Here is a 27636-nt window from a genome sequence, read left to right on the forward strand (position 1 = left end):
CACCACCTCCCCCGAATGCCTCCTTGCTGTTCTGTGCAGTTATCTATTAAAGGAAAGATGACTTTTCAAAGCAACATTCCCTATGTAGTAGGTGTTCAGGTGGGGGGAACTTCAGTGATTTGAGGAGTAATGATGATGACGAAGAAGATAAAGATAAAATGGGGGGGGAAAAACCCCAAGATTATAAACACATCAGCAAATCTGGACTTTTAGAAAATAGTTGTTGGAGAATACCTATTTCCCCCAAAAAGAGGATATGGAAGGAAAAAAACAGACCTAACCTTTCCATTAAGATGCTTAGGAGCAGATGGATTTCCTTGGAAGGGGTGATAGCATAGTAATTCAACTCCCTTGTCCCCATGACTAAAAATAAGGATGATTAAAGAATGGAACCTTAGCTCCCTGTCATCTCAGACAGCCAAGCTTCTTGCCTGGACTTGGGAACTGAGCAAGCATGCACACTGGAGAAAAATGTGCCTTTTTAAATATTTTGACCAGTTTCCACCCATTATTAAGGCAGTGAGGTGGAAGACCACAAGGTCAGCATTAGATCCCCACTGGGTCCTTCTCTGGCCAACTGCCTTCTGGATGAAACGACTCTGAAGTCATCTGTCCTCTCTCAAGCCCATCTGTTCTTGTGTCTCTGTGTTTTCAAGTAGCTGGTGGTGATTTGCATGCCATTCAGAACTTCTCAGGCTGGATGTCCCAGTGCCTTCTGCACTGTTTGGAATGTCATCCTCATCTCACAGCCTGTTTTCTCCAGCGGGGGACCTTTCCCACGGCACTCAGTATGTCTGCATTGGGCGCTAACGTCACCACAGTCGTGAGAAGAGAGCCATCCGGTGGGCAGAAAGCTGTCCCTTCAGCAGTTTCTTGGACACAGCAAAATTATTCCAGCAAACACCAGAACCCAAAAAATGTCTCCTTTATGAAGGCCAGTCAGTGGGGCACATGGATCCTTAGGGGCAAGGTTCAAAGATTTCTGAACAGGGTCAAGTCCAGTACTGTGGTCAAATGAAGCAGGAAGAGACTCTGCCTAGGACTGGGAGAAGGAAAGGTGAGGGATGCAAATAAATCCTGAAACACCATGAACTGGGCCAGGGCAAGACAAATTTAACACCAGCTCATGATTGTGTGTGTGTGTGTGTGTGTAAACTACTTCTGAGATTCCCCAGATGCTAAATTCTCTGAGACTTTGAAATTACAGCAAGTATAGGGTGTCATCTGCTCTGTGTTCCATTTGCCTTCTACTAGAGCTGTACAGTTTATCATAGTCTTTGGCCCATGTAGGTTGGCTTCCAAACTGCACAGAATCCCATGAAAGGTAAGGACATATTTCTATAACTCTTCCAGAATCCCACAGAGGGAAGGGATCTACACACACACACACACACACACACACACACACACACACACACACACACACACACGGAGTCTGCAGGACTTTATTATTATCTGTGTTTCTGCTGTTCTGAGAAAAGGAGAAAGGGCGTTAATGGTATTGGTATTTACCTGAGTTAGTATAGATTTTTTTCAAGATTTGCCTCTGGCACTGAACTTGGGCAATCGGCTTAAAAGGGAAGAGAAAGACAGATTACCCTGCCACCTAGAAATTTCAGGAGATGGGCAACACAAAGTGAACTTGTATTGTTGTTGTCTTCAAGGACTCCTCTTGGCTCCAGTCATTCTGAAATCCCCAGAGGACAGGTTGCTCCATAAGCCTGAGATGCCCAAGGGTGGGCTGACCCCAGGGCCTGCTCCAGGTGAGAATGGGGTCCTCACACAGCCACTGAGAACCACAGGTTGGATCACAAGGATGCTCATGAGATATGATGTGGTAGAAAAGCCTGGTTTAGATTCTGGGCTCCACTGTCTACCAGCTGTGTGATCTTGCCCATGTCATTTAAGCTCTCTGGGCTTCGGTTTCCTTATGTGATGTAATGATCAGAATGGTCTAAAGTGACATTCTGGGAATGGAATTGTCTAAACTGGATGCTTATGCTTTGGTTGCATGGGTATTGAGCCAGCTGGGACTGGAGGGGAGGTCCCACCTTTTCCCTGTAGAGGGTACTGTATCTCCGCTAAGCCTGTGGGCCCAGAGGTTCTTGCCCTGACAGGAGGGTCTCTGATGTTTAATAGCCCAGGATCTGGGCTGTTGGCATTTTCAGACAATTTCTATAAACGGATGACAAATCCAGACCTCCTGGCACCACTGTCAAGTTTGTTCTTACACTTGTACCATGTGAGGAAGGGTGACAGTTGGGGTGGGGGCCTTCACTGCTACACAGATCCACAGTGTAGACCCTAGAGCTTCCTGGCCCCTGTGTGTGGATCTGAGGGACCTAAGCCTTCACTTATGTTGCAGGTCCTTGCTTGATTCTTTTGCCTTTTCCCCATACAGCGTATTCCTTGGCCCATGCCTATGACATCATGGAATTTGTCTTGGACCCTAGTAAGAGGGACCCATCTTTCATGACACCTGGTTTGTAGAAATGGGGTTAATGACATTCACCTTAAAAGATTATGCTAAAAATTCACCTGACAAGCCAGGCCCAGAGGCAACAGCCTGAATAAAGGCATGAAGCTGTGCCTGGGCTTGGCATACTCAGGAAGTGGTAAGTAGAGTGTGGCTTTAGTGTTGAGTTCCCGGTGGGGTGCAGGTAGGAGGTGAGAGATGAAGCTCAAGAGGGGTATGGGGCTAAGGAAACCTCTTTTCCTTAAGAGCAGTTGAGTAACTGCAAAAGCTTTTAAGCTTGGGAATGACAGGAGCTGCCTCACCGCCCTGCAACCTCTGGTCCCCTGGGAGATACTTATGGCAAGCAGTGTGAACGTGGGCTGGAGGAGTGGGGAGTGGTTGTTCCAGAGTGAAGGCAAACTCTGATGAGGCCCGAATGGAGCCCTGAAAGTGGGGATGGAGAGAAGGGGTCTTTCAAACAAGAGTCAAGAGAATTTGGTGGCTGTTACATGATGAGGAGGGATGCAGTTGAGGAAGGAATTGAAAGAGGAAAAGCAGATGTTGCTCCAAAGACATCATTTTTCTTCCTTTCTTTCCATCTAGAGGACACTGGTACCCAAGGGCCAGAAGGCCTTCTCTAGGGAAAGGGCTGACTGGCTAGTTGTTTTTTTGTTTGTTTGTTTGTTTGTTTGTTTTAATTTTAAAATCTGTTTTGGCCAAACCGGCAGCATGTGGAAGTTCCCTGGCCAGGGACCCAACCCAAGCCACAGTAGTGACAGTGCTGAGTCCTTAACCGCTAGGCCACCAGGGAACTTCCAACGGGCTAGTTTTAATAAGAGACAAAGATAGAAGCCTCAGTCCTTGGGCATTAGAAGGTCCCCTGAGCCTTTTCATCTGGCCTGATGGCTCTGTTTGCCCACCTGCCCACACCTGTCCCTATTGGGCCCCAAATACATCCTGCCTTCCTTATTAAAGACAGAGAATGCCAATAACCATTACTATGTTGAGACCTTGTACAGTTTATCTAAAAAAAGAATCTGTTTTCAAGAAGAAGGGGGTCAACCATTGAATATGGAGCTGAGGTTTGGCATATTCCACAAATATATCTAGACAGATAATGTTCGATCCAGGGCTTTTATTTCATCTTTAAAATATCACAGATAGGTCTAAGGAATCATCTGGCATCTTGTGTCTGTAGTTGGACAACTGAGATCTTATTCATCGGCCTGTTGAAAGGCCCTTTTTTAGACACATAGATGCCATCTAAAATTTTTCTGGTATCTCTGTTTTTAATGGCTGTGGCTTGCTTGCTGAATCAAAGCAGCTGAATTTCATGTAAGTGCAATGTTGTTTCTTTTAAGAATTAGCTCATCTTTATGGCTTTGAGACACTGAACGTGCAACACCTGGCCTCATCTGGACTCCGTGGATGTATTTTTGTCCAAGAAATTTTGGAAATAACACTGATGGGGAAATAATATCATTGTTATAGGTAGTGTATGCAGACCTCACCTTGTAAGGAAAGCCCAGTGTAACACCCTTGATCGTGTTCTGTATGGGACTAAACAATGACCTGTTCCTTTCTAGTTTCCTGCTGTTTGTCAACCTAGAGCTGCTTCTTTTTCTTTCCAAGGAGACTGAGTTCTGCATTGATGTCATTGAAGTCCCTCTGCAGGTGCCTCTGGGGTCCTTCACAATAGCAGTGTTTGCCTTCAGAGTGATGTTGGTATTTTCTGGAATGTTGACAGTCTGGTCTCAGAGAATGGGTCTTCATTCTCACAGTAGATGCAGCAAAGGGAGCTGTGTATGTCAGTTCAACCTGGTAAGAAAGTACGAAGCCCGATGAAGATGTGTGGGGAGGGATAGGACAGGTTCAGGGCATACTGGGAGGAGGCCCAATGCTTTACCTACCTGTAAACATCTTGTTGAATCCCCCCCACACACATGAAAATTCTATAGGCATTAGTGTTCCCATTTCAGAGTCTAAGAAACTGTGGCTCTGAGGTTCAGCCCATGACCAGATCTACCTGAAGCTGAAGCTCTTGACCTGCCCCCAAGATGCATTCCTGGTATGGGCAAGGTGTGATTCACAAGGGGTGCACACTCTGTGCAGTGGTCACTCAGTGCTGCTTTCCTGAGACTCCTCTTGTGGTCTTGAACCCAAATCAAGGGGTCCTTTGACTGTCCTCATTATAGCCATTGTTAAGATAATCAATATCAAATCGAAGCAAGATAGTAAAAGATAATCCATGAAAGCAAAATAAATTGTACAGATAAAGTTTTTCTCAATCAGTAGTAAATTAAAGCAGGTAGCCTCTCAGAGAACTAGGTCCTTCTTTTGCCCATGTGCAGCAGTTGGTTTTCTCACTGCAAGCGCAGGGCCATTTCCTTTTTTTTTTTTTTTTGCTATTTCTTGGGCTGCTCCCGTGGCATGTGGAGGTTCCCAGGCTAGGGGTCCAATCGGAGCCGCAGCCACCGGCCTACACCAGAACCACAGCAACGCGGGATCCAAGCCGCGTCTGCAACCTACACCACAGCTCACTGCAACGCCGGATCCTTAACCCACTGAGCAAGGGCAGGGACTGAATCCGCAACCTCATGGTTCTTAGTCGGATTCGTTAACCACTGCGCCACGACGGGAACTCCACAGGGCCATTTCCTGATCACTGTGATTGTGTTGTAAACAGATGTCAAAAACTGGCAGGTCATAGGCTGTATCCAGGTATTATTAGGTTTGGAAGGTGGCTTTAATTTTCTTTTTTCTTTTTTTTAATGGAGATAGTTCTCAACAATGAAATAAATATTAAGAAATTTCACCTAAAAACTTTATTCTTTTTTTTTTTTTGTCTTTTTGCCTTTTCTAGGGCTGCTCCTGCGGCATATGGAGGTTCCCAGGCTAGGGGTCGAATCGGAGCCGCAGCTACCGGCCTACGCCAGAGCCACAGCAACGCGGGATCCAAGACAAGTCTGCGACCTACACCACAGCTCATGGCGACGCCGGATTGTTAACCCACTGAGCAAGCGCAGGGACCGAACCCGCAACCTCATGGTTCCTAGTCGGATTCGTTAACCACTGCGCCATGACAGGAACTCCTAAAAACTTTATTCTTGACTTCTCTGACAATTTAGAAGAGCTTATAACCCAAGATGCACTTTCCCCCATAGCAGCAATCGGCCGGAACCAGCAGCTGACCTCACAAAACTGTTTCTGTCCCTGGCCTGTTTGCCACAGTCCCCTGGAACTTGCTGTGAACAGGGGCGTACAAGTTTTCTGCCTTCATTTCCTTTGGCTGTGTATACCTAGGTGTAAACACCATCCACTTTAGACTTCCTTCCCAAGTCTGGCTGCTCACACCAAGCCAGAAAATTAACTCTGATCCTAAAAATAGGCAGAGCTCTAGGTGTTCTAGGGCAGGCTGACTGCGATGTGACCCCTTCGGTGTACCTGTGTGAGTGCTTCGTCTCTTCAAAGCTGCAAATGCTGTCACCCCTCTCGTTTGCAGATAGCCAAGCCCCCCTGGAGGGCAGTATGTGGGGAGGTCAGACATCCCCCCGGGAGCTCCTGCTCCTCCCCTCCTCCCTGAAAGAGCAGAGCAAGAGCAAACACCCCTTTCTGAGGAGAGTGGCCCTTAAGGAGGAAGGAGAGAGGAAATTGGCTCATTGAGCTTTTTCAGGGGACCAGGCACTGGAGCAGGTGTTGCACATCTGTTTGCTTATTTAATCCTCTGGAGTATCACTGTTCCCATTTTATAGATCAGGAAACTGGCTCAGTGGCAGAAAGTGAACACACAACAATGAGGCAGTGCAAGCAGATGCTGCATGCTAAAGGGGATGAAAGGGAGAGACCGCTGCTGCGGGGGCTCAGGGAGTTTTTGTGGAGAAGGTGGGCCATGAAGTTGGGCCATGAAGGTTAATTTTATTTCCACAAGAAGATGGGGCAGGGAGGGGACAGCAGGGATAGGTGCTGTTGAGCAGTATAGCCGTTGGTGTGAGATCCTTTCCTGGTTAAATACCTGGTTAAATCCCACAAGCCAGAAGCCCCATCCTAGGCTACAGTGCTGCAGGGGCTTCCTGGGAAGCCAACTCAGATGGAGATGGGAGAGCAGCATGCTGACTGAGGAGTGCCACGGGGCTCAACCCCTGTGGAAGAGGGGGCAGGGGAAGAAGGGAGTGGGAGTGGTTGGGGGTGAAGCTGGACTATAGTGTTTGCCTGGTGAAGGCCTCTATTGGCCCAACAGGACCTCTGGATCTGGGCAGGCCCTTCAGTTGTCGTAGGCAGGCCAAGGGAGCTTGGCTTTTCTCTCCTGCATCCATCAGTTATTGGGTATGGGCTGCCCTTGGGAAAGCAGCCTGACCTCGGGTGAGGCAATAACCTTCAACCAAGATAATCCCCAAGGAGGGTTGACAGCTGAGACTTCTCAGCTGACAGCCTTCTCAGCATCTGGGGGAATCAGCTTTCCATTTCCAAAGGAGGATCTGGTGGCCATCACAGGGTCCCCATGCCCTAAGTCCCCGAAGGTCCCCTTGCCCTGTCCTGCACTGTGGGCTGAGGACTGTCACACTCCTTGGGCCTGTTGTCTCTCCTCATCCAGGTGGTGGTTTAAAAAAGATCAGTTTGGGGAGTTCCCGTCGTGGCACAGTGGTTGACGAATCCGACTAGGAACCATGAGGTTGCCGGTTCGGTCCCTGCCCTTGCTCAGTGGGTTGGCGATCTGGCGTTGCCGTGAGTTGTGGTATAGGTTGCAGACGCGGCTCGGATCCCGCATTGCTGTGGCTCTGGCGTAGGCCAGTGGCTGCGGCTCCGATTCAACCCCTAGCCTGGGAACCTCCATATGCCGCAGGAGTGGCCCAAGAAATAGCAAAAAGACAAAAAAAAAAAAAAAAAGATCAGTTTGAATGAGTTGAGCAGGTCATATGTGCATTGACTTTGATGCTTGACAAGAAGATGTAGAAGTTCTTATTAATTAGTTTATTTGATTGATTAAAAATGTTTGTTCACCCAAAGTGCAAAAAATTAAATACATATTTAAAATATATTGAAATATAATAATGTATTCTGATATTACTATTACTTTTAAATGGGATCCCCAAGGAAAATATTAAGACCCTTGTAACCTTTCCAAGCAAAATGAACAAATCCCCTGCCCACTGGGGATTCAGAGATGGGAGTGGTTTTTATGTCAGTGGAGAAAAGAAAAATCAAAGCCTGCAGCTGTTCACGCTGCTGTTCATCCTGCAGCTGTTCATGCTGTCCTTGCTTCAGCTGCTCACATCTCTCCACTGTCTCTGGACTTTCTCACTTCAGTATGAGTAGTTAACTCTTAAGGAGCTGGCAGACGAATCTCAATAAGCCAGCGGCTACCTCCTAATGTGTTCGGGAGAATGAGCAAAGTGGGTCATATTCTTGTATATATGTGTGCATAATTTTACAAATAGCAGTTAAAACTGTCTTAAATAAAAGGAAAAGATAATTGGTTCATGTGCCTGAAAAGCCCAGATAACTTCAGAAATGGCTGGATCCAAGGGTTAAAATGTCATCATATCCCAGTTTTTGTTTTTTGGTTTTGCCTCATCTCAGCTGACTTCATTCTCAGATAGGCTTTTCTCTTACAGTGGAAAGTGGATGTAGCAACTACACATTTTCAAGGTTCATGTTCAGCTGGAAAGAGCAAGCTTTTTTTCCAGGAGCTTGAGCAAAAGCCTGGAGGCTTGATCAGCTTGAACAGCCCTTAGTCATGAGTCTGCTAGAGATAACTACTGTGGCCAGAAGAATAACATACACTGATTGTCACGTGCTGCATCCCTGGAACCATAGATCTTTTCCTCTCTCCTCTCGAACATGTGAACTGACCTAGAATCTATAGCCGGCAGACAGTTGGTTGCTGTGGGTGATTTGGTGGAGTTGGAACTCAGTGTCTTTCATCCTTCTTCTGGTGTGCCTTCTTGTATTACAGGGGATTGAGAGCTAATCATTACATTTCCCAGACTCTCTTTCAGCTATAATTTTTGCTGTGATTTTTTATTCTACCCATTGGATGCTCTCTTGTAAAACCTGAACCAGTGAATTGGGATGAAGCTAAGATTCTGCCAACAAATTCAGTTGGGAAGATGGTTCGTTTTTCTGTAGTAGCCATCGTGGAGATCTCAGTGCTCAATTCCTGGCCTTGTGAGTGTCATCAGAGGCAGGATGAGCCATTTGTTGATCTGGTATGGTCCATAGCAAACACCATCTGGCCAAGGAGCTGGCAGCAGCACCCTTGGCTTCCTGACTGTGGTCATGACACTGTGGTCCCAGAGCCTTTGGCTTTCTGAGCACAGACTGGGCAGCAGCTTACTTGGTGGCCCAGTTCTGCAGGGTGACTTTAGGACTTTTTCCTGAATGCTCAACCCAGAATCTACTTCTTCAGCCCGATTTTGTTGACTAATACCCTAAAACAAATTTCTTCTGCTTCATTTTAGTGAGAATGAACTTCATTCTCTGCACCTGAGTGCTCTTGCCAATCCTACAGCTGTCTCTTCCGTGCCACCCCCTTGCACCCCGCCTCCCACTTCTTCCTTGCTGGCAGTGTCCACTCCTACTAGAGGCTGAAAATTTTTCAGCCTCTTTTGCAGTTGGGTCTATGTTGGGCATGTGTGTGTGTGAGGAAGGGAGCATTTGGGGATAAGTTTTCTGTCCTAATAAAAAGAGACATTTAAGAAAAATTGTCCCATCTGCTTTTGGATGTGCTTGGGAGAGAAAGTGGTGCTGATGTGGCCCTTGTGCAGCCCTATGGCAATAAGCCTGAGAACTTAAGCCAACCCTGTGCCGCCAAATTATGAAGCCTTGGAATGAGAAATTGTACGAGAATTTTCTAGATTTTTTATTGTTTAAGCCACTTTCAGCTGGGTTATATGGTTACCTGCAGCTGGAAGCAACCTGATTGTCTGTCTATCTGACTGTCTATCTGTCTGTCTTCTATGTATCATCTGTCATCTATCTATCTAGAGAGAATGGGGGTGGGGGGTGGGGGGGATAAATTCCAGTTCTGCTAATGCCCCTTATAGAATCAACAGCACCTGTGCATGTAGGCAGGAAGCCACAGCCTTCATTTTAGGGGAGATTCAGACACTCATCTTTTGGATCCTTTAATTGACTGCCTCAAGCTTGGCAGAGAGGAGTGGCAGTGACTTTGACTTCAGTGCTGATTGACATGGGTGGTGCCACCCTTATACCTCTCCTCCTCATTTACCTTTCATGAAATAGTATAGCGCTTACACATGCTTTTCCAAGGCTTCTTATGCATATTTTTATATGATCTTCATAAAAAATCTTCAAGGTGGTAGGACAGATTATTTGTCCTGTATTTCTGATGAGAAAACTAGGACGTAGATGTAAATTGCTTGGCCAGTCACACACAATTAATTAATTAGGTACAGATTTTGTGGCCTCCCCCCCCCACCGCTCTAGTTTTATTTCTGTGGCACCAGATTGCTGCCTCAAAAAACTAATTTGTTAGGAATAAAACCCCCTTAAGTGCCTAGCAGGGAAACAGTGCCTGAGGGTTCACCCTGTACGTTCCCAAGGGCAAAGGGCCCTATGAAGTGGAGACTTTGTCCTTCATAGGGAGACCTCATTGGTTGCCTGGGGACCACATCATCTTCTAGCCTTTTATGCTCAGCAGAGGCAGTGGACCTCTTGCAGAACTGCCATTGGTCATTTGCTGGCAGGGCACATTGATGGAGGGGGGTTTTGGGTAAAAGTGGTGACGTTCTTCTCAGAGTGACAAGAGGCATCACACGTTTGTGTAAGACAGCAGCCAGCTGTGGTTAGGACTCACAGAGGAGGGGCTGGGTGAGTGGCTCTGGGTCCTGTCTGGCTCCAGGGACCCTGCAGAGGGCTTTGGCAGCCATCGTTCCAGGCTCCTCCATGTGACTCAGCCGCACTCTGTGTCTGCTTCTTTCTATCCCGCCGTTGGCTTCCGGATGGTTTCTCTCCCTGACCATTTCCTCTTGGCTACTCATGACCTATTTGGCTTCCTCTAAATTGTCAAGAGAAAGGGACATTCAATAGAGTAGGAGTGTAAACAGTAATAGGTGAAAAATGGAACTTTCATGGTAATACCCAACCAAGCGAGGCAGCTTTGTAAGTTCCTATCATTGCCGTGAATGAAGCCAGGTGGTCCTGCGTTGGGTCCTGAGTCACCGGCCAGGCATAGCCAGCACTCCCCAGTCAGCTGCAGGGGTGGAGAGCACAGCAAGAGCACAGGATCAGATGGTCGGACTCCCAAGACCTGGGGCCCAGCCCTTTGTCAGGGGGCAGGGTCTGTAAAAGGGCTGAGGGTGGGTAGAAGCCATGCGACCTGTTCACCACAAGCCCTTGCTGGTTTTGTTTTTGTTTTTGCCTTTTTAGGGCTGTATCTTGGCACATGGAAGTTCTCAGGCTAGGGGTCGAATCGGAGCTACAGCTGCCAGCCTACACCCCAGCCATAGCAACGTGGCATCTGAGCCGAGTCTGTTACCTACACCACAGCTCACGGCAACACCAGATCTCCAACCACTGAGCGAGGCCAGGGATCGAACCGGCGTCCTTATGGATACTAGTCAGGTTCCTTTCAGCTGAGCCACCACAGGAACTTCCCCTTCCTGGTTTTGGATTGTGAGGATCTCCTGTCAACAGTGGACTTTCCTGGGCAGCTGTGCCTTTGCCAGATCCGTGAGTGAGATTGGAGGGTGAATTTTGCTTCTCCGGACCATGGCCCTGGGTTCAGCCTGAGTGTGATTCAGCTTCCTCACTGTGGGGCCTTGCTTCATGCTCCTTTACGCCCCCTTGCCCAGCTGTATGTGGGCCTGGAACACAGGAGATGCCAGTGTTCAGGAATTTTATGGATGACCCCGCTATGGTTCTAACTTCATTTATTTGAAGGCAGACAAATCAAAAGGCAGATTTAAAAGACTTACGAATTTTCCTTCTAAATCACCCTAAACTTTTCCAGCTCCTGACAGCTCCACATTCAACATTTTCTTCCTAGTCTCTAAAACTCTGCATTCTTGGGCTCAGCTTGGATGGGTCAGCATGTGGTTGAGGATCAGGATCATGGAGAAGACCCTCTTCCCTTCCAACATTGGCTTTAAACAAACTGTGAACCCAAATGAACACGAAACCTAATCGGGTTTGGCCACTGGATGAGGAATTAGACTATTTTTAGATGAACTATTTTAGTATTCTCCCCACCTGCTTTGCATTCATATTTTTAATACTTCTATGAGACTTCCATTTGTCAATATTCTGTCTCACTTAATTCCAATCTGCTGCTAAAGGTGTGAGATGAGCACCTGCCCTTTGAATTATCGTGGGACCAACTGCTGATTCACAGACCAGCTCTCTTGCTGTTGATGCGAGTGCAGTTTTAGCTTGCTGATCAGTTTTGTTAAACTTCCTGTTTTATGTAGCTGTGCTCAGTACTTAGTCCAGAAGTAGAATGAAGGTGGGGACACTGGAGCTAAGTAAGTGCATTTGAATGAAGAAGTCAGTGGCAAAGGAAATGGGGAAGTAGCTTTAGTTTAGGTCCTCTGTGGTGCCTTGTCTCCCCTCTCTGGACTGTCTTTCCCTCTGCTGATGCCCTCCACCCTTAGACACCGCCTTGTCCTTACAGTGCCCCCTTGCCACTTCCAATCTCTCCCCTTCGGCACACCATCCAGGCTTGCCCTCCAGGATTCTCTTTTCCAGTGGAATTCTGGGACATGGAATGATTAATTCAGAAGGATGGAATCTGGAGTTCCTCTTGTGGCCCAGCAGGTTAAGGACCCAATGTCATCTCTTCGAGGATGTGGGGTCAATCTATGGCCTGGATCAGTGGGTTAAGCATCCAGAGTTGCTGTAAACCATGCATAGGTCGCAGATGTGGCTGGGATCTGGTGTTGCATAGGTTGCAGTTGTGGCATAGGCCAGCAGCTGCAGTTCCAATTCAACCCCTAGCCTGCAACTTCATATTCTGCAGGTGCAGCCAATAAAAAACAAAAAACAAAAACAGGAAGAAGGAATCCGGACACTGGCAAACTGGTCAGAGGACAGTTTGGGATGGGTGGGGATGGGGCAAGGAAAGCTCTCGGGGATCCCATCTCTGTGAGACTTGTCTTGGATATTTGTCCTTTGTCCTAAGGTGAGTCTTTTGTAGATAGCATATTATAGTTTCTTTTTTTTTTAAATCCAGTCTGACACTCTGTGTCTTTTGATTGAAGCATTCAGTCCATTGACATTTAAGGTAATTATTGATAAAGACATCTTTATTGCCATTTTAAACCTTGTTTTCCAGTTGATTCTATGTTTCTCTTTTGTTTTTTTTTTTTTTTTTTTTTTTTTTTGGTTGGATAATTTCCTTTTATTTTATGCTTGTGTCCTCTTCTTTTCAGTTTTTACCAATGTAATGTTTGGTTTGGTTTGTGGTTGCCCTCTTTTTCATGTATGTTAACCTCTTCCTGAGCTCGCTTTAGCCTGATAGTCATATAGGCTCAAAGACATTCTAAGATAAAGGAATCTACGGAGTTCCCGTCATGGCTCAGTCTACTAGGAACCATGAGGTTGAGCTGTGGTGTAGGTCGCAGACATGGCTCAGATCTGGCATTGCTGTGGCTGTGGTGTAGGCCGGCAGCTATAGCTCCCATTAGACCCCTAGCCTGGGAACCTCCATATGCCATGGTGCAGCCCTAGAAAAGACAAAAAAAAAAAAAAAAAGAAGAAGAAGAAGAATCTAGATTTTCTTACTTTCCTTCCCCACATTTTATGATTTTGAAGTCCTTTTTTAGCATCTTCATGTTTGTCCTTTTGCTGTTCCTTGTGTTTATTGTCACTTTTACAATAGAGTTTTTGTTTTGTTTTGTTTTGTTTTACTTTTAGACCTGTATACTGGTTTATTTAGTTTAAGTGATTGCTTTCCAATTGTGATTTCCTCCTCTTATTTCTTCTTACTTTTTTATTTAGAGGAGCCCTTTCAGTATTTCTTTTAGAATGGGTTTAGTATTGCTACTCTTTTAGTTTTTGTTTATTGAAGAAATTCTTTATTTCTCCTTCTATTTTAAATGATATTATTGCTGGGTAGAGTATTCTAGGCTGCAAATTTTTCTCTTTTAGAACTTTGAATATATCATGCCACTCCCTTCTGGCCTGTAATGTTTCTGTAGAGAAATCAGCTGATAGCCTTATGAAGGTTCCCTTATAATCTTTGTTTTTCTCCTGATGCCTTTAGAATCCTCTGTTTATCTTTAATTTTTGCCATTTTTATTATAATATGTCTTGTTGTGGGCCTGTTTAGGTTCAGTTTGTTTGGGGCCCTCTGTGCTTCCTGTAGATTTGGAGAATTTTCAGTCATAATTTATTCAAATATATTTTCAATCCCCTTTTCCTTTTCCTTCTGGAATCCCTAGCCTGCGTAGATTGGCCCACTTTGTATTATCCCATAGATCTCTTATATTGCTTTCATGTTTTTTCATTTAGTTTTCTGTCTGCTGTCCTGTTTGGGTGATTTCCATTATTCTGTCTTACAAGTCACTAATTCATTCCTCTGTATTATTCATTCTGCTCTTCTGTGCCTTTAACTCAGCTTGCATTCTCTGCAAATGAATTTTCTAATTTTTCTTGGCTCAACCTTATATTTTCTAGTTCCTTTCTAAAATAATCTGCATTGCTATTCATATCTGCTCTTAATTCCTTCATATTCACTCTTAATTCCTTCAGTATTTTTGCTGTCTCCTCTATGAACTCAGTATCTGTTAGACTGCCACGGTCTGTTTCATTGTTTGCTCCTTCAGGTGAATTTTCCTATTCTTTTAACTGGGAATCGTTCCTGAGTGTCTTCATTTTGCCTCTATTGTTCTTATTCTCCAGAGCCTGAGTCTCAGTGCCCAGCTCCCACCCAAGCGTTTCAGGCTGTGGTTCCGGGGGGTGGTGGTAATGATGGTCCGTGCATCTCTCATTCTGCTTTGCCCTCCTCAGTCCAGCTGTTGGCTTTCCTCCGAGACTTTGAGGTCCCTCTCTCTCAGCTGATCTCCCCATTGGTTGGTGGCTTCCCAGGGTGTGGGTTCCTTTCCTCTTTCACAGCTCCCTCTCAGGAATGCTAGTCCTGTCCTGATTCCTTCTCTCTCTCTCTTTTTCTTTTGTTCTACCCAGTTATGTGAAGGGTTTCTTGCCTGTTTTGGAGGTTTAAGGTCTTCTGCCAGCGTTCAGTAGATGTTCTGTGCGAATTGTTCCAAATGTAGATGGTTTCTTTTTTTCATGTGTTTGTGGGAGAAGGTGAGCACCACGTCTTACTCCTCTGCCATCTTGATCTCTCTTGGTGTCGGATATCTGAAACCCAGACCCCAGGTAATAGAATCGGTGATACTCATTCACATCCAGCACTTTATCCAGATGAGCCAAGCAGAGAGAAAAATACATTTGCGGATGGGGAGATCTGAGACCCAGAGAGCTGTCCCTCGTGGAGAGGAGAGCTGCCCCTCATGGAGAGGGAGTTCGAGAACCAGGAGATACCAAGTCACTGGGTTCCAATTCGCATTCCAGGGCATGCCTGCAAAGCTTACAAACATATGTTCTAGACATTCACGCCCACATGAGGGCTATTCTATAATGGGGGCAGATCACTTGTTTCAGTGATCTGCCATACTTTTATTTTGTTAAACAAAGAATAACCTGTGGTTGAGAATTGCCATCAAGTCTGCCTGGAAGACACACAAGAAAATTATTCTATTTTCATTAACTAAATAAAAAGGGGGACCTCTCAGCAGGATGATCAGTCTTAGTTATTATTCTCTGTAATAAGTAGCTTTTTAAAAACAGCTTTATTGAGATATTCTTGACATTCAATAAGCAGCATATTTTGTGAGTTTTGATGTATGTGTACAGTCATGAAACCATCACTACAATGAAGATAATAAGCACATCCATCACCCCCAAAATTTTCCTTGTGCTTCTTGTATTCCATCCCTCCCATCCCATGTCCCCATCTACCCTCTCCCAGGCAACTGCTGATCTGCTTATAGCAAATGACATTTCATCTGTTCTAAATATCAGATTTTTCCCCAGAAGATGAAGATTTTCTAGTTTTGGAGATAGGGTCATGAAGGGAGGTCCTCCAAAGAAGTCCAGGGTAGTTTTCAGTAGTGGCAGCGCTGTAGAAATGAATGTGTAGCTTCCAAGGAAGAGATAGTATTCATTTAGATAATATTCTTTGTTTGTGTTTGTTTTAGGGCTGCACCCTCAGCATATGGAGGTTCCCAGGCTAGGAGTCAAATTGGAGCTGTAGCTGCTGGCCTACACCACAGATCCTTAACCCACTGAGCGAGGCCAGGGATTGAACCTGCATCCTAATGGATGCTAATCAGATTCGTTTCTGCTGAGCCATAATGGGAATTCCTCATGTGGATAATATTCATTTAGCCTCCAAGGAAGCAATCATAGTCACACGTCTGGTATGGCTTTTGAAGAATTAACTACATTATTTTATATTTATTTCATCTTGTATTTTATGATGTTCTATAGTTGGAATCTACCAACCCAAATTAATTGGCCAGTTCTACAGCTACATATTAAAGTAGTCATCTGTGAAAGTAATAATCCTTGTCTTTATTGCAATGGTGTTATTTGAGGAATTCTGAATAGCCTATAGAACGTAGTTTTAATCTTCTTGCTCTTTCCTCTCTGAGGGAATAACTCCATTTTCCACTGATCTTGTTTTTTGTGTCCCACTATAAAATCCATCACCAGTTTGTGTCAGTTTCATTCCATTCTTCCTGTGTTTTCTGCCCCGTCTCTTAAGGAGGGCCGACTGCATTTCTCACCTGGATTATTCTGGACCTATCATCCTCTTCAGCCTCTTTATTGATTCTCCTGCTTCCAGTCCCTTCCTTTTTTTTAATCCTCTGGGTATCAGTGGAATCAATCTTTATAAAAGCAAGATATGATCAATCATTCCACTGCTTCCAATATTAAAATTTGTGGGAGTTCCCTGTTGGCCCAGTAAGTTAAGGATCCAGCATGTTACTGCTGTGGCTCTGGTTACTGCTGTGGCTCAGGCTTAGTCTGTGGCCCCTGTTAACCTGTTAGGGCCTCCCTCCTCAAAGCCCCCTTACCCTCCACAGTGCTTTTTTCATTGCAACCATGAAAGATTTTAATTGTATTACAGAAAGTAGGGTGGCCCACATTTCTGCCCAATTCTGTCCCATTTTCCTGAGACTCACCTTCCAATCATACCAAACAACTTGAAGATCCCTGAATGCCTCCCCCCTGCCCTTGGCTTCTTGCCTTTATGTCTGCTGTTTCTTCTGCTAGAAATCCCCTTGGACTTTTATGTAGTTACCTCCCTTCTTTGCGGCACTCTTATTGCCCTCATATCTCTGTCCTTTGTCAACAGTAATTTTTTGGTTCTCACTACTTTGAGGGCAAGGGACCATCTCTATCTTTCATTGCAGAATCCCTGAACCCAGCACTTGGGGCTGTGGATGGCATGAGCCAAGGCAACTTATCCCTAAATCAGCATCTAATAACCTCTAGGGCTATGTCACGGGTGAGCAGGATTTCACAAGTTAGAAATGACTAGTACATGATGGAAAGTACTTGTAGGCTAACATTTACAAATGCTGTTCACTTATTGCTTTTTTTCTCTGCCAGGAACTCTCTTCTCCCAGAGAGCGGCATTCCTCACTCTCTTACTCCTTCAGGTCACTGTACCCTGATTAGTGAGACCTTCCCTCACTAATGACAGTAATTACACCCCCCAGTCCCTGTGCTCTTACAGTCTGCTTTCCCCTCTGCCCTTCACACTTATTACCATCTGACATATCATATATTTACTTGTGGATTTGTTTACAGTCTGTTTGTTATTGTTAGAAAGTAAACTCTAGAAGGGCAGGGGTTTCCCTGCTTTGTTTCCTGCTGCATCCCTAGTGCCTGGTACAGTGCCTGGCACATAATAGGTGCTTGTATACATGTGTTGAAAGATCGAATGTGTGCAGAGAACAGCTCATGTCACTGGAGGGCATTGCTAGGCATTTCAATTTCTATATGATAGAATGAATTAAATAATAGTTCAAATGCAGAAATAGTAGCAAACTGTGTTCATAGGGATAGTTTAGAGAGTTCCAGGAATGAAAGAGCCTCTCCCAAGCAACTTTTTTTGTCTTTTTGCCTTCTCTAGGGCCGCTCCTGTGGCACATGGAGATTCCCAGGCTAGGGGTCTAATCGGAGCTGTAGCCACCGGCCTACGCCAGAGCCACAGCAATGAGGGATCCGAGACAAGTCTGCGACCTACACCACAGCCCACGGCAACACTGGATCCTTAACCCACTGAGCAAGTGCAGGGACCGAACCTGCAACCTCATGGTTCCTAGTCGGATTCGTTGACTTCTGCTCCACGACGGGAACTCCTAAAAAAAAATTTTTTAAAAGGTTCTCACCTTGTGTCTGGAATGCTAATAATATATGTGAAGAAACAAGAGAGGAGCAAAACAAAGAAATATTAATTCTAATATATCAGAGAGAGAAAGAGAGAGAGGCTTGACTGCGCCAACCTTTCAGTGCTATGGTGTTTGCTCTGAATTTGGTAAACCAAATTGTTCTGATCTATGAGAAAAAGCAAATGGCAAAGACAAGCTGAAAGCTGGGATTTTATTTTGAGAAGCAGCCTCAAGGGTTATGGACAATCACCAAGATTCAGCTCAATCTCACAGGAGCTTTGAGCGGGTGCATTGTGGGCCTGAGTCTTGGCTTTTCCCCCACGTGGCCCCAGAGCCCATGGCAAGTCACTTCCTCCTCCTAGGTCTCAGCTTCTGCCAGCAGGAGAGTGATGAAGTCCTATGATTCTGAATCCTGACAAGGATTTTTAATTTGTCCTCATTAATGCAGATATTCAATTAACCAGGACATTCAATTCCCTGAGCATTCTGGTTAATTGGATCTTTACTAAAATAGCTCCAAATCTTGTTTATTGCATTAAAAAAAAAAGACAAAAGTATTTTTTGTGTTTTTTACATCTGTGGGGAATATAAAAGCATTTAGCCATAACAGCTAGAGTTTTGGCTAGAAGTTGTTCCTTAAAGCAGAGTTTCCAAAACATTATTGGCAATGATTCATGGTTTAAAAAAAAAAACTAACATTTTACATCTCACACACACCCGTGCACGTGCTCGCGCACACACACACACACTCTATTAAAAATTTTGCAAAACATTACTTACCCTTACCCTGTGATGGAGTGAGATGTAAGGTTATTTTCTAATCTACATAGAAATGTCAGTCAGGAGTTCTCGCCGTGGCACAGCAGAAAACGAATCTGACTAGGAACCATGAGGTTGTAGGTTTGATCCCCGGCCTCACTCAGTGGGTTAAGGATATGGCGTTGCTGTGAGCTGTAGTGTAGGTCACAGGTGTGGCTCCGATCCTGTGTTGCTGTGGGTGTAGCATAGGTGGGCAGTTGTAGCGCGGATTAGACTCCTAGCCTGGGAACTCCATATGCCATGGCTGCGGCCCTAAAAAGAAAAAAAAAGAAAGAAAGAAAGAAAAGAAATGCCAGTCAACATGCTAATTGATTTTCTGATCTTCCTGAGTCCCAGTTTGGGAAGTATAGCCTTAAAGTTCTACAGGCTTCTACCTGCCCTTATGGAGCTCTTTGAGTGTCTGGTGATACCAAAATGCCCATGCTATCCCAAGGCTGCTGTTTCCATAGCTGTACAATGATTCTGAGGGTGCTAGAGCTACTTGACTGTTTTTTGTTTTTTTTTTATTTTCCCACTGTACAGCAAGGGGGTCAGGTTATCCTTACATGTATACATTACAATTACATTTCTTCCCCACCCTTTGTTCTGTTGCAACATGAGTATGGAGACATAGTTCTCAATGCTATTCAGCAGGATCTCCTTGTAAATCTATTCTAAGTTGTGTCTGATAAGCCCAAGCTCCCGATCCCTCCCACTCCCTCCCCCTCCCATCAGGCAGCCACAAGTCTTTTCTCCAAGTCCATGATTTTCTTTTCTGTGGAGATGTTCATTTGTGCTGGATATTAGATTCCAGTTATAAGTGATATCATATGGTATTTGTCTGTCTTTCTGGCTTATTTCACTCAGTATGAGATTCTCTAGTTCCATCCATGTTGCTGCAAATGGCATTATGTCATTCTTTTTTATGGCTGAGTAGTATTCCATTGTGTATATATACCACATCTTCCGAATCCAATCATCTGTCGATGGACATTTGGGTTGTTTCCATGTCCTGGCTATTGTGAATTTGACTGGTTTTACATTCTAATTCACACTGAAGGAATTGTCTTTGGCACTTGCTGAGAAGTGGTCCTAGGCAGAACAATGGAAAGAAAAGAACCCTGGACTAGGTGCGAGAGTTTCTGACCACTAGTCTGGGTTCTTCTACTTTCTGGCTGTGTGATCTTGAATAATTCATTTAACCTCTCTGAGCCTTGGCTTTCTTCAAACAAGAGGATGCCTACTCTAGAGTCCCCATGTGGCTCAGTGGATTAAGGATTCTGGGTTGTCACTATTGTAGCTCAGGTTGCTGCTGTGGTGCTGGTTCCGTCAGCTTGGGTTTGATCTCAGGCCCGGGAACTTTTACATTCTGTGGGTGCAGCCAAAAGAAAAAAAGAATGTCTGTCCCACAGTCCCAGTTTGTGAGAGTCAAAAGCAACAGATTATTTTGAAAAATAGAAATTATTTTTGGAGTTCCCGTCATGGCTCAGTGGTTAACGAATCCGACTAGGAACCATGAGGTTGCGGGTCCGGTCCCTGCCCTTGCTCAGTGGGTTAACGATCCGGCGTTGCCGTGAGCTGTGGTGTAGGTCGAAGACGCGGCGAGGATCCCTCATTGCTGTGGCTCTGGCATAGGCTGGTGGCTACAGCTCCAATTGGACCTCTAGCCTGGGAACCTCCATATGCCGTGAGAGCGGCCCAAGAAATGGCAAAAAAAAAAAAAAAAAAAAAGACAAAACAAAATTTTTATATTGTGTTATATATTTAACATAAGTATTTTATATATTATATATTTATATACTTCATAATATTCTATATTATATAGAAATAGAATGTGATATTAATCATAGCCTTTTAGATTCTAAGTGAGAATTTTAAGTGTATGTGAAATAGATTATAATCAGCTGAAGCTGGGATTCGGGGGAACCATTTGAGGAGATAGATAGTGTACGGAGTTATGTTACGAGTAAGATAAGGTTGGTGTTATTACCCTTTTTGGGGTTTGCTTTCCTCACCATGTTAATTTCTCTATGTCCATGTTATATCTAAGATTCCTTTCTCCTTTCTCCCCTCCACCCCTCCTCTCCTCTCTGTCATCAGATTGTGAAAGGAGTCTATTATCTTGGAAACTCAATTCCTCCTTTCTTGAAAAGGAGCAAGTCAAGAAGGACATGTGAATTACGATTCTTTCATAAAGGCCAAACTTCTGAGATAGTTAAACCTAGTGTGTAGCTGGGAGTAAGAACAGGAGCAGGTGCTTCCCTGATGGGCACACGGACCCTCAGGCCTCCGTGCTGTGGGCAAGGTCCTTTGCTGCTTGGCTCTGTGCCTATAGTCCCCACTCTGTTAGGGCCAGACCTTTTGTGATCAGAGAGGATCGCCCTCTTGGAGGGCTGTCAAAGCTTGTGCTCTCTGAGCCAAATTAAAATGATCCACGGTGATTTCTTCCCTTTCAGTGAGTAACAAAGGAGCTGGCACATGAATTTGAATTTCAGATTTTTTTAAATATCCCCATAAATTACACTTATTCATTAAAACAGTCTGGTGTGATAGAATGCTAAAAAAATCTTCCTGGTCTTATCGAGGTCTCCAGGTGACCAAGAGGTATTGTTCACCATATAGCCTAAAGAGAGGTGCTAGGGCTTGCTGAGACATATCCTCAGAACCCTAGCCCATCATTCACTTTTGTCCTGTTTAGAGAAGCAAAAAGTGACAGCAAGAAGGAGGGAGCCGTGTGCTTCTCCTCCCCTCCCACGTACCTCCAGCCAAGTGATGGGGTTTGAGAAAACCGTTAACATAGAAGAGGGTGTAACCTTAAGGGGAAGTTGACATCTTAACTGCCTCTCTCCTCCAGCTCAGGGGAGATGTGGCAATTTACTTGAGAAAGTTCTTGGGGACAGCTTGCTGTTCCAGAGTGTGGTAGACACAGATGGAAGGGGGTCTGGCTTGAGTTGCCTTGAAAGGTCTGGCCCAAGAAGATGCCCTGTAAGGACAAGGTGACCCCAGCAGAGAGTGCATCGTGTACCTTTGGAGACAGAGGAGAGGAGGAATGGGAGAGTAAATCAAAGGGAAGGTCTTGGAAGAATCCACGAAAACTCTTAATTTGAGAAAGACCCGGTGTTTGAGTGCTGGCCACAGCTCACCGAGGGCAGCTTACAACAGCACCGGCCTTGAGCTCACTTACCTCTCCCCCATCCCAAGCCCCTCATCACGACCTTGGAAGAGCCTGAGGTATTAGAATCGGTGGGGGAAGCAGAGGAAGGGAAACAAGCCAAAGGAATGCAGAAGCACCATCCCTGCCGACCCAGATGCAGAATTTGAAGTTTAGGATGCAGCGGGAGATAGAGTCTGCTTTACCCTGGGATGTGAGGGAGAAGGTTAGAAGAGACTGCACTTGTTCGGTACCTGGAAATGAGATGATTACTTAACTCCTGAAAGTGCCTGGAAAACTGAATAGATCTGCTTGAGCTATCATTCAGGGCTGGGGAAAGAGGTCCACAGAGGGTAAGGGCAACAGTGAGGAGTTCTCTTGTGGGGCAGTGGGTTACGGATCCAGCTTTGTCACTGCAGTGGCTCAGGTTGCTAATGTGGTGCAGGTTTGATCCCTGGCCTGGGAACTTCTACATGCTGTGGGTGTGGCCAAAAAAACAAAAGCAAAAACTCAATAGTGAGAAGTTGTTTTCTGCTAGTACATCATCTAGTAAGTCAGTTACAGCAGGTATTTATTATCTAGTCCCAACTCCCACTTAGAACACACCACCTTTCTTCTAGTCAAAAGTCTGAAAGGCCCATTGTAAGGCTTTCCAGTCCTTGTGGAGTCTGAAATCCTTTTAATTTGTATGGCATGCAGGCTGTGGCTATGTGACATGCAGTAGCTCGGCCTGTTTCGCATTTGTGAGACCTGCCTTTGCGGTGTGAAGATGGCCACTATGCTTAACCCCGTCACTATTATGGGACATGTAGTGAGAGAAAAAAATATTGAGAATCAGATGTCGAAGGACCAGATTTTAGTCCCATCTTTTTAACTAATTAGGTGACTCCGGATAAGCTACTTCATCTCTCTGGACCCATTCTCTCCTCACAGAGCTGGGAGGTTGCGTCACCTCTAGCTTTGGCATTCCATGTTTGATAGTTTCTGAATTGCTTTCATGTTGTCTAATTTCAGTTTTGAGTACCTGGGGGAAAAAAATAATACCAGGTCCCACCATATTTACACCTGGTACCTATCAGGTATTTTCATGGATGTCAGCATATGACTCCACAGTGTCATTATCCCCAACTTAAGAATCAGCAGAAGGCCGTGCGGTATAAGGTGTTTGCTCACCATCATTTTTTTTAATTCACTGAATTTTATTATCCTTATAGTTGTACAACTATCATCACAACCTAATTGCTCACCATCATTTAATGCACGAGAGAGACAGCTGTGTTTTGAATCCAGGCCTTCTGATTCTGAGTCTACTGCTATTTCTATTAATCCTTAGCTTTTGTAAATTGTGACTTAGTTAATAGTATTTTCAGTCTGGGCTTGAAGCTGAGGGTGAGGACATGGGTCTTATTCTTCCTCGACTCCCACAACACTTGTGCTCTCAGATACGCTGTCTCTTCTTTTGGTTGATGGAGGAAAAGGAGGGGGAGAAAGGAAGGAGGAAGAAGGATAAAGTGGTGTGCTCTAAGTGGGCGTTGGAAATTAAAACTCAAAAGAAGCACAGCTCTCTCCCAACTTGCCTCTTCTAGCTTTGATGTCATTCTTACCCAGCTGTGATGACCAGTGCTGAGCCGGGCGCTAGTTCATATCATTCCTTCAGCAGTAGTTATCACCACCACCGCTTGAGCTCAGTGCCACGTGCCAGGTGCTGTAGCCATGCGACTGCCTGCCCACACATTCAGTGGGAGAGACAGAGCTGTCCCGACCTGAGTCGGGAGAGTGGGGCTTCCACAGTCCCCGACCCTCATTTGTTGGCTGAGGGCCACATGGTGGGGGGTTACATTGCCAGCCACTTTCAGCTCTTCTGGTTTTGGCAGAGTAGGTTTTAGTCGTCCAAGAGCAGTCCTGAAAAACAGAAAACACACTGAAGGGAAGGCACTGAACTGGTCGAAAGCGATCGGAGAGAATCTGGAAGGAGCACCAGGATACTCTACTACAGGGGCATGCCCAAGTTGGGCAGGTCCTAAAACAGACTGTGGCCAGATGACCTGAGACCACTTGAGGGTTTGCCTCGGGCTCAGAGTGGAGCAGCCTGCCTTTCTGGCCCCTCCACTCCAGGTACCATGAACTGGCAGTAATCGTGCTTTTCGTCCACTTTCTGGTTGAACAGGGACAGACAAAACGGCCACAAAGAGCTTTTGATTTTTGACGTAAATGGTTTAAAAACCCCTCTGGCTTTTAAAAGAATTATTTCTGGATTGACCATGCCCTGGGAGACTCTTGCTATTTCTTAGAGCTCTTTGCTTAATGCTTATTCCTATCTATTTTTTATCAAGCATATCCCCAGCTGTCCCAGCTGCCGTCAAAAATTCTTCTTGGAGTTTTACTGTTTAGCTGTTTTCCTCTCCACCTGTGTGTGGTTTATATCTGGATGGGGGAAAAGAGTCTGAGTGATGTACCACATGGAAACCCCTGGTGAGGAGGGCAGGCCTGTGTGAGGTCAGAGTTGGGGCAAGTGTGGTCACGGGTTAAGCCACAAAGCTGATACCTGAGCCATGGCAGGAAAAAGGGAAATGTCCCTTACCCCAGTGTGGTGACCTCAAGTCACCCATTTGTTTGAGATTTTTGGTTTGGTTTGATGTTTGCACCAACACGCATCTAGACTGACAAACATTCTTCAAAAATATCCTTAAGAAACAGCTTTGCAGTTTAAAGGTCAACCTTGATTCCAGCTTTCTGCAGCCTACTAGGGCTAAAGTATGGAGTGTTCACCGTCTTTCCAGACGACCAGCTTAGACAAAAAAGAGAAGCTGGGGTGAGGCTGAATAACCAACCGTGGGAAGGGCAGGATGCAGCAGGGCCCAGGAACCCGGGAAACGGGCACTGAGGTGCTGCTGGATCCTTGCTCCTGTTCTGGTTCTGCTCTTTCTCTCTGTGCCTTAACTTCCTCCGTCACCACAGACCAGCTTCCTCCCCAGGCCGTAGGGAGGGTTGCTGGCAGCCCTGGTGAATGACAGCTTAGGTTTTATATTGATGATATGCTGACCTCTTTTTTGGTTTCAAGGTGAAAAATGATAGGAAGGACTTTGACTCTTCCAGCTTATATGTCAGGTGCTCCCCCACTCCCCCTTCCCACCCCCATGATACAACACATCATCTGGGGAGGTGGGGTTCATGAAGAACATGGCAGCCCCTGAGGTAGGTATATGGGTGGGGAAGAGCACCATTCATTCATTCAACTGATTTTTTTTTTTTTTTTTTTTTTTTTTTTATGGCTGCACTCATGGCATATGCAAGTTCTTGGGCCAGGGATCGCACCATAGCTGTGGCAATCCTGGATCCTTAACCCACTGTGCCACAGTGGGAACTCCTCAACTGATTTTTATTGAGCAAAACTGAGAGACTGAGTGAGGGGCCAGAGTCTCCACTGATTAGAGAGTGGTGACCTGGAGGTTGGTAGATGAAGATGAAGGGAAAAGGCTGAGGGCCAGAGGGAGGGAGAAATGGGGAACTTGTGCCAGAATGTGAATCAGTAAAGTGGTGGCAGTTTGGGCACCAGCAGTGGGTCCGCAGGCCACACACGGAATGGCTCTGCCCTAGGAAATTCTCACACGTATTCTACAGGAGACACAGACAAGAATGCTCATAAAATAGCTTTGTTTATAACAACTAAGAAAGGAAGCAGTCCAGATGTCCACAAACGATAGAGAAGTAGTTGTGCTAAAATCTTACAGTGGAATCCTACAGAGCAGAGAAAAGGAGGAAACTGCAGCCCCACACACCCATGTGGACAGATTTCAAAACCGCTGCACATAAAGAGTAAATCAAGAAGACGACAGTAAGCAAGGAGTCATTCTTGGAAGTTCAAACCAAGCACCACTAAACAATACAGTGGCCAGGGATCCCTGACAAATGGATTAAAACTGTAAAGAGAAGCAAGGGAGTGGATTGTCAGTGTGTTAGGTCAGTAACTTGTCCGGGGTGGGAGGGGAATGGGGGGGAACAGTTGGGAAGGGGTGGGCACCCAGGAGCCTTTGACACAATGGCAGTATTCATTCCTTCCGCTGGGTGGTGTGGACCTGGGTGCTTGCTTGGTTTTTATTATTATTCTTTAAACTGTACGTATATATTACACATACTCTTTTGTGTGAGCTTTTCACAATGAAGAATGTTTAAGAATGAAGTCAAAGCCAAAGTCTCCCCCTCCCTTTCCCAGAGCTGTTAAAAGGAAGGGCTAGTGTGGGTGAATGGTATGCCTCTCAAAGGAGTGAGAGCTTTTCCAGATGTGGTGCCTTGAAAGTCTGGGGAGGTATCAGGGAAAAGGGAGGAAGGTAGCCCCCCGTCCCCCACTCTGGGCATCAGCAGCTGGACAGAAGTATGTCCTGCTGTCCCCAGGACCACCCGCCCACATGGCCCTAGGCCCGCATCTTGCCCACTTTATACCCCTGTCTTCCTGCCCCCCAGTCCTCAAGATGTAGCCAGTTTTGCTTTCCTTTCCAGAGCTGCTACCACATTCTCCACTTCTTGTGGCTTTCCTGTGGCTGCCTGCTGAGTAAGAGGCAATCATCGTAACTTTAAATAATCCCTCCAAAACAAGTGCACCGGCCCATTTGGGGTTAAAGTGTGAAAGTGTTTTGGACGGAGTAGAAATCTCTCCTCATACCACTTCCAAAGTTTGGTCACGCACCCTCTGATTACCTTTTTAGGGAAGGTTAATCATTCGCTGGCTGAAGTTTATTTTAAATTCTGTCTGATTTGCAAACACATTCTTTGTTGATGGCTCTCATTTGAAATGTTTGGACTCAATTTACTCCGGGTAAAAACATGGTGTCGAGTCTTTATTAAACCCTGGTTTTTAGATGGCTTTTCCTGTTTTACAGTTTTGTGTCCATGAACCTCAGAGTCATAAAAACTTTGAATTAGAAAGGACCCTGGAAGTCCCCCAGCCAACTTCCCACCAATGAGAGAGGTTTTCCTGAAGCAGGCCTATCACCCCTCTCGGACAGCTTGCTTTTTAAGGGCATTGCTGTAGGGACAGAGAATACAAACTCCCACACAATTTTGCATCAGTTTTCATGTTGTCTTTGAGAATCAGAAATCAGAGTGAATAATCCCAGGTTTGCTAATCGAATTAAAATGTCTCTTGTAAAACCGGTTCTAGAGGTGCAGCCCGCTTTACAAGGTCCAGACACCTTTAATCTACTTCATATAATCATATCCTGGATTAGGAGGGACGCAGACACCAGAGGAGTTGGACTCATCCACATTCTTGGAAATAGGGCGGAGAAGTCAGGGGATTAGTCTAATCGCTTGGGAGTGTGCACTTTCCCTCTGTCCCTTTGTCTCTGCTTTCCTGCCCCCTTAAAGCTACAGAAACATAGGCATTGCCTCTCTTCAAAACAGACTTGCCACTCGCCCCACTGAAGGCTGTCACTCCCCGCACCCCCAGTCTTCCCCACCTCCTGGGTCACTGGCTGCCTTTTTTCATGAGGCCGGGCCCACCTCGGTTTCTGAGCCCACCCAGAGACTGTGTGATGTGTGCGCACAGTTGCCTTTTCCACCTGTTCCCCCATCTTTTGTTCTGCTCCGCTAGAGCTTGGAACCAAGCCATGATCCCACTGCCCTCATAGTTAAGTGCGTTTGGGCCCCGAGCCAGGCTGGAAACTTGAGGGCACATGTCCTTTCGGGTGAGGGAAGGAAGCCAGCCTGGAAAAGGCCAGAGTTAACCCCTTGGAGCAGCAAGATTGTTCGATGCTGAACTCCCAATCTCATGCCAGCTGGGGAGAGTTTCTGAGCTAAAGAAGATAGCTGAA

The 27636-nt window shown here is 45.6% G+C and overlaps 1 pseudogene; it reads right to left on the bottom strand.

Annotated features, from left to right (window-relative positions):
- Window positions 1424-27396, bottom strand: LOC100520902 (annotated as a pseudogene).

The sequence above is a fragment of the Sus scrofa genome, chromosome 3, assembly GCF_000003025.6.
Source record: "Sus scrofa isolate TJ Tabasco breed Duroc chromosome 3, Sscrofa11.1, whole genome shotgun sequence".
Classification (NCBI taxonomy): domain Eukaryota; kingdom Metazoa; phylum Chordata; class Mammalia; order Artiodactyla; family Suidae; genus Sus; species Sus scrofa.